The sequence below is a fragment of the Gossypium arboreum genome, chromosome 12, assembly GCF_025698485.1.
Source record: "Gossypium arboreum isolate Shixiya-1 chromosome 12, ASM2569848v2, whole genome shotgun sequence".
Classification (NCBI taxonomy): domain Eukaryota; kingdom Viridiplantae; phylum Streptophyta; class Magnoliopsida; order Malvales; family Malvaceae; genus Gossypium; species Gossypium arboreum.
The window spans coordinates 76,908,533-76,923,801 of record NC_069081.1 but is presented as its reverse complement, the minus strand read 5'-3'; the positions used below and the strand labels follow the sequence as shown (position 1 = coordinate 76,923,801).

Genomic DNA, 15,269 nt, shown 5'->3' with positions numbered 1-15,269 from the left:
TATTATCGGTTGAGGTTCGAGACTCGGACATACCCAAAACCGCTTTTAGAGCGAGGTACAGTCACTCTGAATTCTTAGTGATGCCGTTTGGGCTCACTAATGCCCTACGGTATTTATGGATTTAATGAATCGAGTATGCAGCCATACTTGGATCGATTTGTGGTTGTGTTTATTGATGATATTTTAGTTTATTCACAAGGTGAAGCCGAACACGCCGAGCATTTGAGGTTAGTATTACTGATTTTACGAGACAAGCGGTTATCATAAAATTCATAAATGTGAATTTTGGTTGAAAGAGGTTAGCTTTTGGGGCACGTGGTGTCCGCGATCGGTGTTAGAGTGGATCCGAACAAAATTTCGGCCATACTTGATTGGAAACCTCCGAGGAATGTTACTGAAGTTAGGAGCTTTTTGGGACTTGCCGGATACTACCGACGGTTTGTAAGGGGTTTCTCGATGATAGCTGCACCGTTGATGAAACTACTCCAAAAAGATGTTGAGTTTGAATGGACAGAAAACTGTCAGAAGAGTTTCGATCGACTAAAGACCTGTTTAACCGAAGCTCCAGTGTTAGTACAACCGGAGTCCGGGAAAGAGTTTGTCATTTATAGTGATGCATCCTTACTTGGGCTAGGTTGTGTGTTGATGCAAGAAGGTCGAGTTGTGGCTTACGCGTCGAGACAATTAAAGCCGCATGAGAGAAACTATCCGACCCACGATCTTGAATTAGCAGCCATAGTGTTCGCCTTGAAAATATGGCGACATTACTTGTTTGGAGAAAGGTGTCATATTTATTGGGACCACAAGAGTCTAAAATATTTGATGACTCAAAGAGATCTAAATCTCGACAAAGGCGTTGGCTTGAGTTGTTGAAGGACTATGAACTTGTTATTGATTACCACCCGGAAAGGCTAACGTGGTTGCCGATGCTTTAAGTCGGAAAGCACTTGCTTGCTTTGAGAGCGTGAATGCTCACTTATCCGTCTCACCCGATGGGGTGCTAGTAGTGAATTAGAGGCCAAACCATTATTGATTCGTCAAATACTTGAGTCTCGAAAGTCAACGCTGAATTGGTCACTAAACGAGCTGAATGTGCTTGAATGAGGAATCGGAGTTTGGATTGACGACAATGATTGCTTGACGTTCGAGGTCGATTATGTGTTCCAAGAAATTGAACTTATTTGACGATTTTGGACGAGGCTCATAGTAGTCGAATGTCGATCCACAGGTAGTACTAAAATGTACAATGACACAAACGCCAATTTTGGTGGCTCGGTATGAAACGAGACATTTCGAATTTGTCTCAAGGTGTTTGATATGTCAACAAGTGAAAGCGGAACATCAAGTGCCATCGGGATTACTTGACCAATCATGATACCGAATGGAAATGGGATCGAATAACAATGGACTTTGTATCTGGGTTACCGTTGACTCGAGTAAGAAAGACTCGATGCAGGTCATTGTCGATAGGTTGACCAAGTCGCTCATTTTATCCTGTCCGTCACGGATTTTTAAGCTCGATAAATTGGCGAAATTATATGTCTCCCAAATAGTTCGATTGCATGGGGTACCCATTTCCATTGTGTCGGATAGAGACCCAAGATTTGCCTCGCGATTTTGGAAGAAATTACAAGAAGCATTGGGTACTAAGATGCATTTAGCACCGTATTTCACCCCGATGATGGCCAATCTGAGCGAACAATTCGGATACTCGAGGATATGTTGAGATGTTGCGTCTTAGAGTTTTGTGGTTCATGGGAAAGATATTTGCCTTTGATTGAATTAAACACAACAATAGCTTTCAATCAAGCATTAAGATGGCACCTTACGAGGCTTTATACGGTCATAAATGCGAACCCCATTATTTTGGTGAACTTAGTGAAAGTAAAATTTTGGGGTTGATTTGATTAAGGATCTTTGAGAGAAAGTTTGAGTAATTCGTGAAAGTTTGAAAGCCGCTTCGGATCGTCAAAAGTCGTACGCGGATTCAAAGAGAAAAGACATTGAATATCGGGTTGGGGACAAGGTATTTCTCAAAGTTTCACTCTGGAAGAAGGTGCTTAGATTTGGCCGTAAGGGCAAATTGAGTCCGAGATTCATCGGCCCGTATGAAGTATCCGAACGAGTTGGACCAGTCGCATACCGATTAATTTTGCCCCCTGAGCTTGAGAAGATTCTAGCGTTTTCATGTCTCGATGCTTCGACGATATAGGTCCGATCCATCGCACGTAATCACTCCATCTGAGATCGAGATTCGGCCTAATTTGAGTTATGAAGAAGAGCCGATTCGCATTTTGATGCGTGAAGTGAAAGAATTACGAAATAAGAAGATCCCATTAGTGAAGGTGTTGTGGCATAAACACGTAATCGAAGAAGCCACTTGGGAACTTGAGGACTCTATGAAGGATCGATATCCTAAATTGTTCACTGGTAAGATTTACGGGGACGAAAATTTCTTATGTGGGGGAGAGTTGTGACAGCCCTAGTGTGACCCTAGTCGGAAGTGGTTTGGGACCACAAAACCGAGTCATAAAAATAATTAATTGCTATATTCTATGCTTATTATGTGTGTACATGAGTATGTGGAAGTTTCATTCTCTAATTTTGCCAATTGCATGAGAAATTATTAAATAGGGATCAATATGAGACATAGTGAAATATGATAGGCTAATTTTAAATGGCTTATTAGTGCATGTTAACACAAAGGTGGACTTGCATGTCAAGTTGCCCAATTTCTTTATAGTGGCCGGCCAAGATGGAATGTTGATGGGCAATACATATGTTTAATTAGATATTATAATAAGAAATTGGGTTATTGGAAATAAAATAATGTTAGTAAAAGAAGGAAAAAGAAAAAAAAATGCTCATCTCTCTTCCCCATTGCCGTGACTTGAGAAGAAGAAGGGTGTTCATGTTTTCTTTCTTTTGCAATTGCCATAACTAGAGGAAGGGGAAGAAGGAAGATTCGGCCAAGGTGGTCCTCTAGATTAAGGTATGTTCAAGGGTATCTTTGGAAGTATATACAACCTTTGGGTGATGAGTCTAAATTCTATCTATCTCATGGTTGGATTTGGGGTTGATGGAGAGTTAGAATTTGGCTAAGGAGCCTAAAAATTTTGGTTGATACCTTGATGCTATTAGCATGCTAGTTATATGGATGTGTTAAGTTGCTTGAGATGTTAGCATGAAAGTTGGAATTGTTAAGCTAATTTGTTGGAAGTGCCGAATTTAGGACTAAGAAGAGAATGGGTATTCGGCTAACATAGTGAAAAGGTAGGTGTTTCCGATTGTTAGATTTAGACCATGGGAGTGGCTATAATGGGAATTAAGAGGTAGAACTTAAGAAATGTAGTTATATGTGAATTTACATGATGTTACAAATAGATGTGAAAATATATGCTAGATTAGGAAAATTTGATTAAGTGTTCATGAGATGAAATTAGGTGTTTAAAAGATGTTATAGTTGACATTGTATATATATACATACATTCGGCCATCTAATTGAGTATGAAGGTGGTGTTAAATCTAATTGTGATGCCCATTTGGAAGTGTATATATATATATATATATATAAATATACATAAGTATGCCATTCGTGATGTTACCTTTAATTATGTGTATAATCGACTAAATGGGTAATTAGTGAGCATGGTTGCCGAATATACAAACATACATATGAATGTGTAATTGAGTTATGAATGTTTAGCAAGATGGTTAAACTAGTTGATTTATTGATTAAGCTCAAGGAGTTAAAGGAGGAGAATCAAGCAAGGGAAAGACGAAGGTCATCGAGTAGCCGACTTGGAACTATTTTACCCAACACAAGGTAGGTCACTAAGCATATATTTTGTATTGATTTAAATAGACATAATGTCTATGTAATTATGCCGAAAGGAATGATAAATTTATATACATGTATGTATATGGTGATGAAAGTATTGAATGAAAAGAAAAGAGGTGAGATGTATTGAGTTGTTGATTTCGGCACTAAGTGTGCGGGTATAAACATTTATGATCATGAGATTGGCACTAAGTGTGCGGGTTTAAAATTTGTACAGCACTAAGTGTGCGAGTTGATTATATAGCACTAAGTGTGCGGACTCACTATATGTTTTTGAATCACTATTGACACTGAGTGTGCGACATTATTGAGTTGATCACGGACAGCGGATCGGGTAAGTACCTTGAGTTCATGGCTAATAGGCGCTATGTTTATATTTGGAGTTGAGCTTGGTAAGTTTTGAACCTATGTGACAATTTTAATTTAAGTCACGTACATAAGAATTATCGTGGAATAAGTGTAAGGTCATTTAGTTGTATGATTGTAACGAAAACAAAATGATGTATAAAAAAGGCCTCAAATATCCTATTGATTAGTATATGGAATGTGAATGTGTAACTTGGTATGAGATTGGATCGAAAGGTCTAAGGAACTATGGTATAGTTCGGTTTGGATGGAGTAATTAGCCTCGTTCCATTTTGTTTCCTCTTGTGATAATGTTATTAATGGATGGTAGTGCATTGCTTATGACTTACTGAGTTATATACTCATTCGGTGTTTGCTTGTCACCTATTTTAGGTTCCTTGGACTCGTCTTTTTGCGTGCTCGGACCGTCATCTAAGTCATCACACCGGCTAGCAACTTTTGGTATCTTCTTTTTAGTTGGTCTAGGAGAACATTTCGGCATGTATAGGCTATTATGTTTTGTTGAAATTTGGTATGTAAACTTTAGCCATGCGAAAATGGCATAATGTTCGGTTGGATTTGGTTCTATGATGTTTGGACATAAGTTTTGGTTGAGTATTGGTTGAGGCCTACTCGATTATTATGCCATATGTCATGGCTGATTATTTTCGGTGTTAAATTCATGATTTGGTAATAGTGTAGTAGGGAGAAGCTCGGTGATGATTAACCTTTGGCATGGCTAGTCATGGTCATAATTTGTAATATGTATGATGAATTATTAGTTAGATCATGAAATAGGCATAGTTTGCTTTAGTAACAGATTCTGACAGCAGCAGTGATGTGAGATTGAAAAATCACTAAAAATAGTAGAAATGGAATTAAATAATGAATAAATTATGTAATCGAAGATTGATGAGTCTATTTCCATATGGAAGAAACGAAACTACCATATGAGCTGTATGTTAGGAGATAATTAAATTCTTGTGCAACAGGGCCAGAGCAATTTCTGGATCCCCTGTTTCGACTTAGAAAATTCACCGTAAATTTTATCGAGATAATTAGAGGTCGTGCCTTATATGTACAGATTTTTTATCGAGTCTAGTTTCATTAGAGACAAACGGCATAGGCATTGAAGCCCTTTACAGGGAGATATTTAAATCGTAAGGTACAGAGGTCAGTGTAGTCGAACCTTGAAACAGGGGAGACTTTAATGAATAAACTGTACTAATTGGCCCAACCAAAAATTCTAAAAAAATTCTCCCATATAGATATATAAGTCTAGTTTCGGAGAAAATTTACGGAATTGGATTTCGAGTTCCAGAACTCAAGATATGATTTTTAAAGCGACTACGATACAGTTAGCCAGCTTGCCTGGAACAAAAAAATAAATAGGGAAAAAAAAAGAAGTAAGCTCGGTAACACCTCGTATTCGATTTCCGGTAACGGTCACAGGATTGGGGTGTTACACTTACCTCACTTTTACCTTTGCTCACCATAGTTTCTTGCATCAATTCTGGCTCAGGCGCAATGAATCATTCCTTATCTTGAGTACTAATTGCGTTGAGGTGTTCCCTTGGGTTAGGTTCAATATTACTTGGTAAGCTACCTTGTGGTCGTTCGGAGATTAGTTTGGATAGCTGGCCTATCTGAGTTTCGAGTCCTTGGATCGATGCTTGTTGATTTTTAATTGCTGTCTCGGTATTTTGGAAATGGGTTTCTGACACTGATATGAATTTTGAGAGCATCTCCTCAAGGTTCGGTTTCTTCTCTTGTTGATAAGGTGGCTATTGAAAACCCTAAGGATTTTGTGGCTTTTGATTCCCTTGATCACCCCAGGAGAAATTTGGGTGGTTCTCCAACCTGCATTATAAGTATTACTGTATGGGTTATTTTGAGATCTAAAGTTATTGTTACCCATATAGTTGACTTGTTCCTCTTCTGTTGTAGCATTGAAGGATTGATATTCTGTATGCACACCTCCTCCACTTGAGTCACACCTCATTACTGGATGTACCTGGGTAGAACCAAGTAAACCATCAATCTTTTTATTGAAAAGTTCTATCTGATTTGACAGCATAGTAACTGAGTCGATGTTATAAACGCCGGCTATTTTTGTTGGCTTAGTCCTCATGACTTGCCACTAATAATTATTCAGTGACATTTCTTCAATGAATTCATAAGCCTCTTCAGGTGTTTTGTTGTTGATGGTTCCTCCAGCAGCTGCGTCAATCATTTGGCTTGTCGAGGGATACACCATTGTAAAACGTTTGAACTTGCAGCCATAGAGGTAACCCATGGTGAGGGCACCTTCGTAATAGATCCTTGTATCTCTCCCATGCATCGTAAAGTGTTTCTAAGTCCATCTGCACAAAAGAAGAGATATCATTATCTAACTTAGCCATTTTAGCCGGCGGAAAATATTTTAGTAGAAATTTTTCGATCATTTGTTCCCAAGTAGTGATGGACCCTCGTGGTAATGAGTTTAACCACTATTTAGCTTTGTTTCTCAGTGAAAAAGGGAATAACCGAAGGCAAATGGCATCATCAGAAATGCCATTAATTTTGAAAGTGTAGCAAAATTCCAGAAAATTTGCCAAGTGAGTGTTGGGATTCTCATCCCGCAAACCATCAAACTGAACAAACTGTTGTATCATCTAAATTGTGTTAGGTTTCAGTTCGAAACTATTTGCAGCAATAGTAGGTCTAACTATACTTGACTCAGTTCCTGTTAAAGAAGGTTTAGCATAGTCATATATATTGCGTGTAGCAGGATTTTGATTAACTGCAATTGCAGGAGGCAGCTGATTGCCTTGGTTTTCAACCATCTCTTCGGTTGGGGGTTGAGTATCGTCTTCTTACTTGTTCTCCGTGTATCTTAAGCTTCACCTTATTTCTGTTTGGTTTCTCGAACTGTGCGATCGATTTCGTCATCAAACAGTAATGGTCCCGACGGGTTTCTTCTAGTCATAAACTATGAAAACCTGCCAAGAGAAGGAAAAAGGAAGTTAATAAATAATAATTAAATTAAATTAAATTGCAAGAAAAATAAATAGCTAAAGTAATAAAAATTGAGTGTTCCTAATATTTTAGTTCCCCAGCAATGGCGCCAAAAACTTGATCACGAGGTTTCGTGATAGGTTTTAAATATTTATAATTACTCGTTCTTGAACTAACTATTATTGCGATGTAGGCAAATGTACCTATCGAATAGTAGTATAGTTTTAGTAAGACCGGATTGTTGAACCCAAAGGAACTAAAATACTAGTAATGACTGCCTTTTTATTATCTAGCCTAAGAATAAAGAGGTTTTATTTTAATTAACTAATTATCTAAACTAAGAACTCACAGAGAAAAGAATTGGGGAATTACTTTTTGGAAAATCGATTGAATGAAGACAATACCTAAGGAAAAATCCATCTAGACTTTACTTGTTATTCTGGCTCCGAATCGGACGATTTATTCATTCAACTTGTTCTGTAGAGATCCCTACGTTATGTTATTATCCCTATTCAAGACTAATAACGTCTAATCCCTAGATTGAATAACCGCTACTTTTCTCTAATTAACACTCTAGGGTTTCATTAACTCGATCTATGGATCCCCTTATTAGGTTTCACCCTAATCCGACAAAATCTTGTCACCCTATTTCTAGGCACGCAATCAACTCCGCTTAATTATGACAAAAGTACTCTTAGACAGGGTCTATTCCTCCTCTGAATAAGAGCATGTCTTGAATCAGTATCCTGGGATATCAAAATAAGAAGTAAGAACACATAATTAAGAACAAGTTAAATATTTATCATACGATTTAGAAAATAATAACAAGATTCGTCTTAGGTTTCATTCCCCTTAGGTATTTAGGGGTTTTAGTTCATAACTAAATAAGAAAACATCTCAGAAGAATAAAGAATACAAAAGATAAAGAAAACCCAAAACTCTTGAAGGGAAATTGAGGAGAGATCTTCAGTCTTGATGATGAATCTGACTTCCAAGATGGATCAATCGGCTTCCTTGGAGTAATTCCTTACCCCCTCTTCTCCGTTTCTCTTTTCTTCTTCCTCTAGGGTGTATTTATAGGCTTTGGAATGCCTAGAGGCCCTCAAAATTAGACTTTTCTGAATTGGACTCAGCTTGGGCTCTGCAGGGACACGCTCGTGTGCGATTACTTCAGGCCGTGTTCGATCCTGTTAGAATGGCACGAGCGTGTGCTATACTCGTGTGAGTCCTGCTCCAATTCTACCAGATTGACACTGCCGTGTGGTCTGCCCGTGTGAGGAGGTCTAGGCCGTGTTGATCTCGTACTTTGGCCCATTTTCTCTATTTTTGGCCCGTTTCTCGTTCCTTTCGCTCTCCTATTCTATCCTAAGTATAAAACATGAAATTAAAGCATTAGGAGCATCGAATTCACCAATTCTTATGGAAAATCATCCATAAAATACGTTAAACATGGGGTAAAAATATGTATAAATTACGATTTATCAGAATTTTTAGTGTTAATTTAGAAAGTGTTAGAGTTGATAAGGAATTAGAAAATGCTCTATAGATGAGAGAACTTAGTTTTGGACATTAACTTAATTGTAGAAGAATAAAAGTGTTGGGGCAAGGTAGGAAAATTGAAAGTTAAAAATAATTCATGGAATTAGTGGAAAAGGAGAAAGGACTATAGCTTTAATTTTACCAAAATAAAATTATGATTCATACATGGTATTATAGAATAGATGAAGGATAGAATAGTAATTAGTTGAATAAGATAATTATGGAGATGTAAGGATTAAAGGATGACACTGTGTTAAATAACAATTGGTGGACTAAATTGAAAATATTTATTTTTAATTATTAAATTAGAAGATATTTGGATATAATTATGTAGAAATATGAAGAAAAGATGAATACCATCATCCTTCTCCAAGAAGCCAAAACATTACTCTCTACAAAAGTCACCATCCAACTTTCATTTTTTCCAAACAAGTCCTACCACCATTTCTAAGCCATTTCAAGCTTAAATCTTCCAATTTATTTGAATTTTTCTTAGTAAATTCAATAGAGAAGACTAATACACACCTTAGTTTCATGAGAGGAAGCATCACTAGTGGTCTTTGGAAAAAAGAAAGAATAAGAATAGATTTTGAGAACAAGGTAAGAAATGATGAAATTTTCATGAAATTTATATGTATGTTATAAGAATTGAATAGAAGTATTATTTGATTGTAGTTTTAACATACATATGTATGTTTTTGACATGGAATTTGTAGAAAAGGAAAGTAAAAGGAGGACCAAATTGAAGATAAAGGAAAAAAGGTGATCAAGGAGTAAGAAGGAAAGAAAAATTATCAACTCAAGCTTTTGTTGTAATTAATACAAGGAATTTATCTTATTTTTCTAGATATTAATTATATAGCATTTTAATTAGTTAAATTAATTATGGATTTGTTGTGTTTATATAAGAAGGAATTAATTGTAAAGACAATGAAATATGTTATGAAAATATGAATAATAATCAAAAGATGGTATACAAAGGTTTGTGTTAAGATAGTTATGTTGTGAATGAGAAAAGTTTGAAGAAGCTACACATTATATGTAAGTTGAGATTTAAGGACTAAATTGTAGAAAAGTGAAAAGTGAAAATATTTTTAGAATGATTAAATATTTTGAATTAATTACGTTATAATTTTAGAATGATTAAATATTTTGAATTAATTACGTTATAATGCCCAAGTAGACAAAGTTAGAACTATTGGGATATTAATGACATGCCATTAAGAATCTTATCATGCTCTCTGATTTATTAGCACATTAGTGCTCTCTGATCAGCATATCAATGCTCTCTGTTTAGCACATCGGTGCTCTCTGTTCTATTAGTACACATCAATGCACCTCTGAATCTATTATGTATATCCTGAGTGTTCTACGTGGTCTCCTATGGGTAGTGATATGAAATATGAATATAAAGTATAATAGGAGTATTATGGTAAGTGACAACAAACCTTCTGAAGTATATTTTGATTTTGTGAAGATAATGCATAAATGTGGAATTATTTATATATTTAATTATGTTTTGGATAAATGAGTTTAATTGTTATTTTAAGATTTAAATTTCTTGTAGTGTTTACTAAGTCTTCACCTACTTAATGCGTTTGTCTTAAAGTGTAGGTATAGGTCTAATAAGTTAGAACCGAGGTCGTAAGCGACTCATCTCATCACATCGTCAAGTTGAAGAAAAGTATGTTGCTAAATTTTGGTATAGTTTGGCATGTACATATGTAATGTGGCACAAGATGTATGTTTGTAGTACTAAAACACAAAATTTTTAAACCTTATCTAATTTTGAGATTTTACTTAAAACCTTGAAATGATATAATAAATAAGACTTAATGTTGTAATGTATGATTTATATGCTTGGGATGGTGCATTGGTTGGGTGTATTGAATGATTTGAGATGTAAGGACCAAATTTTAAAAAGTTCGGGAAATTGGCAAGTTTTCCTGCATTTCTACCAACAAAATCCATCTTGGTATCGATACCCTAGTCAGAGTATCGATACTTAGTGGCAAGTATCAATGCTTCAACCTTGGTATCGATACTAATGAATTTAATTTGATGTTTATGAAACTTCAAAACTCATTTTGGTATTGATACCTTACTAGAGTATCAGTACTCTAGTGAAAGGTATTGGTACTTCGTTAGTGGTATCGATACTGCTGAATTTGTTGAATAATTTTCAAAGTATTGAAGCTAAAAATAGTATCAATACTTGATAGGGGTATTGATACCTTCAACAATGGTATTGATACATGCCCAATATCGATAATTCGCCCCTATTTTTCATGAGTAAGTTATTTTAATTGTATAAATACTCGAAAGATTCATCCAAGTTCATCTCATACTGTAATACCGATACAATCATTATAGTTAAATCAAAATATTCAGTAGATAGTATTTTGTCTAATGTTAGAACATAATAGTCTTTTACACTGACAATCAATGTGACATTCTTATACTTAATTCGATAGTTAATTCAAGTATAGGGGTGTTACAAATGTACTACTATTATATATAACTATATTATATTATAGATTATAATAAAATATATAATATTACATGGTATTATAATGTTTAATTATTGATGCAAATATAAACTATTAATATATTACATATTACATGATATGATATAGCATTATATAATATAGGAAGAGGATTAACTTTAAAATGTATAAAAAGTATAGAAACTTAAAACATATTTCAACTAGAATAATAATAAACAACATTATATAGTAAATAATATATACTATACTCCTACTATATATAACTATTATTATATTATAGACTAGAATAAAAGATATAGTATTAGATAATATTATAATGTTTGATCATTGATGCATATATATAAGCTATTAATATATTATATAATAATGATATGATCTAACATTATAATACGAAGGCTAACTTTCAAATGTACGAAAATTATAAGGACTTAAAGCATATTTCAACTAGTATAATCATAAACAATATATATGATAATAATTAATATACAATGCAGTACTATTATATTATAGAATATAATAAAAGATATAGTATTATATGATATTATAATGATTAATCATTGATGCATACATATAAATATTAATATATTATACACTATATGATATGATATAATGTTATATATTAAAGTAGGAGGTTAACTTTCACATGTAGGAAAAGTATAAGGACTCGAGCATATTTCAACTAGAATAATAAGCGATAATATATGATAATGATTAATATATTACGTGTTACTTTACTATTATAGTATGTGATATAATATTAGATAATGAAATAATATATTTCATATGTAGGAACCCATTTTTGCCCGGGCCCGTGAAATAAAATAGACAAAAATTTATAAACTAAATAAATAAAATGTTCCTGTTAAATGTCCAACTTACAATAAACAGGCTTAAAGGCCTGATGACCCAAAATTTGGTTACAGCCCAATTAGTCTAAAACCCAAGTACCCGGTTGCACCCAACCCAACAAATAAACACGGCCCAAAGGGCCCAAACCATTAACAGAAGACAGATGAAGGCCCCAAACTCGCACCGCAATCGGTGTGCCAATCCCATCACCGACAGATTCGAGCCATCATTGCCTCAATCAGCGCTGTAACACCCCTAACTCGTGACCGACGCCGGTGTCGGACACGAGGGGTTAACGAGACAAATCCTCTTAAAGTACCGACCAATTTGGCATTTCTGGACAGGCTGGAAAACTGTGTCACCGTCGCCTTAAAAATCATATCTCCAGTTCCAAAACTCGGAAACTGGTTTCGTAAATTTTCCCTGAATTTAGACTCATATACCCATCCATGGATTTATTTTTAGAATTTTTGGTTGGGCCAATTGGTACAGTTTATTAGTTAAAGTCACCCATGTTACAGGGACCGACTGCTCTGACCTCCGCGCATTACAACTTGAATATCTTTCTGTACAGGGATTTAATACTGGTACCGTTTGTTTCTAATGAAACTAGACTCAAAATGGAATCTGTACATATAAGGCATGACTCCTAATTCTTTCTGGATAATTTATGGTAAATTTTCAAATTCGCGACAGGGGACCCAGAAATCGTTCTGGCCCTGTCTCACGAGAACTTTAATATTTCCCAGTATACTGCTCATATGGTCGTTTCGTTTCATCCATATAAAAATAGATTCATCAAGGTTCAGTTCCATAATTTACTCACTATTTAATTCTACTTCTACTATTTTTAGTGATTTTTCAATCTCATCTCACTGCTGCTGTCCGCAACAGTTACTGCAGTAGACTATGCCAATTTCATGAATTTTTCCTTGGCCTTAATCATCCATCATACATGACACAAATTATGGCCACCTTAACAAAATTTGAGTTTCTAAGACTCGTGGCTATAGGTTCTAGCATCCCACTCGACGACCACATAGGCCATTTTCACATGGCTTAAAGTTTACAACCCACAATTCGACAAAATATAATAGCCTATACATGCCAAATGTTCTTCAACAACAAAAAACAATACCACAAGATTTCAGCCGGTGTGATGACTTCAACGACGGTTCCGAGCACGCAACAATACGAGTCCAAGAGACCTAAAATGGGTGACAAGAAAACACCGAGTGAGTTTACAACTCAGTAAGTCATAAGCATTCGTCAATCCACTGATAAAGTTACTACTACATGTACAACAAATGAGGCTAGGTACTCGTCCATATCGAATCTATACCATAATACCTCGGACCTTTCGGTCCAATCTCGTACCAATTCATACATCCACATTTCATATTCTACACAACAAGATAATCGAAGCATTTTTACACATTAACTCAATTTCCAGCACAACCATACAATTTCAATCATCACATAGATTTAAGGCTTACCAAATTCAACCCCGAGCATGAACATATTTTCTATTCGTCAAGAGCTCGAGGTACTTACCCGATCCGCTGTCCGGGATTAGCTCGATAATGTCGCACACTCAGTGCCAATTGTAATGCAAGAACATATAGTGAATCCGCACACTTAGTGCTATATGTATTCAACTCGCACACTTAGTGCTATATAATCAAACTCGCACACTTAGTGCTGTACAATTTTAAACCCGCACACTTAGTGCCAATCTTGTCACCGTGTCCATTTATACCCGCACACTTAGTGCGAGACCAATACCTTATGTATTTTGCTGCCTTTATACATTCAACAATGGCATCATTCCATACACATACATTTCCATTTACACACCAACTCATTTAAACACATTTGCATATATATATTGATCATTTAAATCAACACCAAATATACGCTTAATGACTTACCTTGTGTTGGGTAAAACAGTCCAAGTCGGCTACTCGATGACCTTCGTCTTTCCCTTGCTTGATTCTCCTTCTTTAACTCCTTGAGCTTAATCAATAAATCAACTAGTTTAACCCTCTTGCTAAACATTCATAATTCAATTACACATGCATATGTATGTTTGTATATTCGCAACCATCCTCACTTATTACCCATTTGGTCAACAATCTAAGCCAAGATAAGGCTTCAATATGGTTGCCTCTAACCGAATACATGCACACCAATCTACTTCCTTTGGCGAATATGCATGTCTATGTGGAGGCTAATTTTACACTTAATACTACACAAAAAAACAGCATACATTTTCCTAATTAACGCATTACATATTGTAGTTCTATACACATCTCTCATTTATTTCATAACCGAAACAACATCACAAGCAAATAGACACCTTAAAATAGTATACATGTCATACCAATTCATCATGTGCAAACATATATTCATGTAGGTGCAATGGCGAATTCTCAAGTGGCTTATATCCAAATATACACACATATCCAAAGCTTAAATCTTACTTACCATGCAACATGCATGAATCATACTTATGGATACAACATGGCGAATACCACAACACCATACCGTTTCAATTTGGTCATGGTTAAACAAAGAACTTAGTATCTCATTCAAAAATGCTAAAAGAAAATCTAAGAATCCTCAATCTACCATCACATGAATCATTATCAAGCTTGATATTTAGCATGCAATGGCATTAACACCATATTCACTTTGGCCGAATTTCATTCCCATGACATAACAAAGATTTGAACCATGGGCTAACAAGAACATCAAGCTAGCAACTAAAATATACATGAATCTCATGGCAAAACATCAAACTTACCTTAATCTAGGTACAAGTATGGCCAAACCTCCTCCTAAACCTCTTCCAAACCAACATGAAACAAGAATTCCTTCCTTCCTCCTTAGAATTTTCAGCCCAAAGGAAATGAAAAATGATGAACAAAAATTCTTCTTTCTTTCTCCACACTCACGGCAACAAGGGGCATCCAAGCTCATCTTTCTCTTTTTTTTTTTTTTTTTATGCTTATTTTTATTATAATACTTCCTACATAACTCACTAGCCAAACATGTTGGAAACATGTTTTCCCTTGCCCATCATGCCCACCTTGGCCGGCCACTATAGTCAAATTTGGGGGAATTTGACATGCAAGGACAACATTTCCTAGTGTGCACCAATAGACCACTTCCACATTTGCCTATCTCAA

General features: G+C 35.4%; 1 non-coding gene across 1 annotated transcript; it reads left to right on the top strand.

Moving 5' to 3' along the window:
* Nucleotides 1-6,475: 6,475 nt before the first annotated feature.
* On the top strand, nt 6,476-6,582 carry LOC128286376 (small nucleolar RNA R71). Its single transcript, XR_008276918.1, has one exon. It is a non-coding gene; the product is annotated as a small nucleolar RNA R71 (small nucleolar RNA).
* Nucleotides 6,583-15,269: the final 8,687 nt, after the last annotated feature.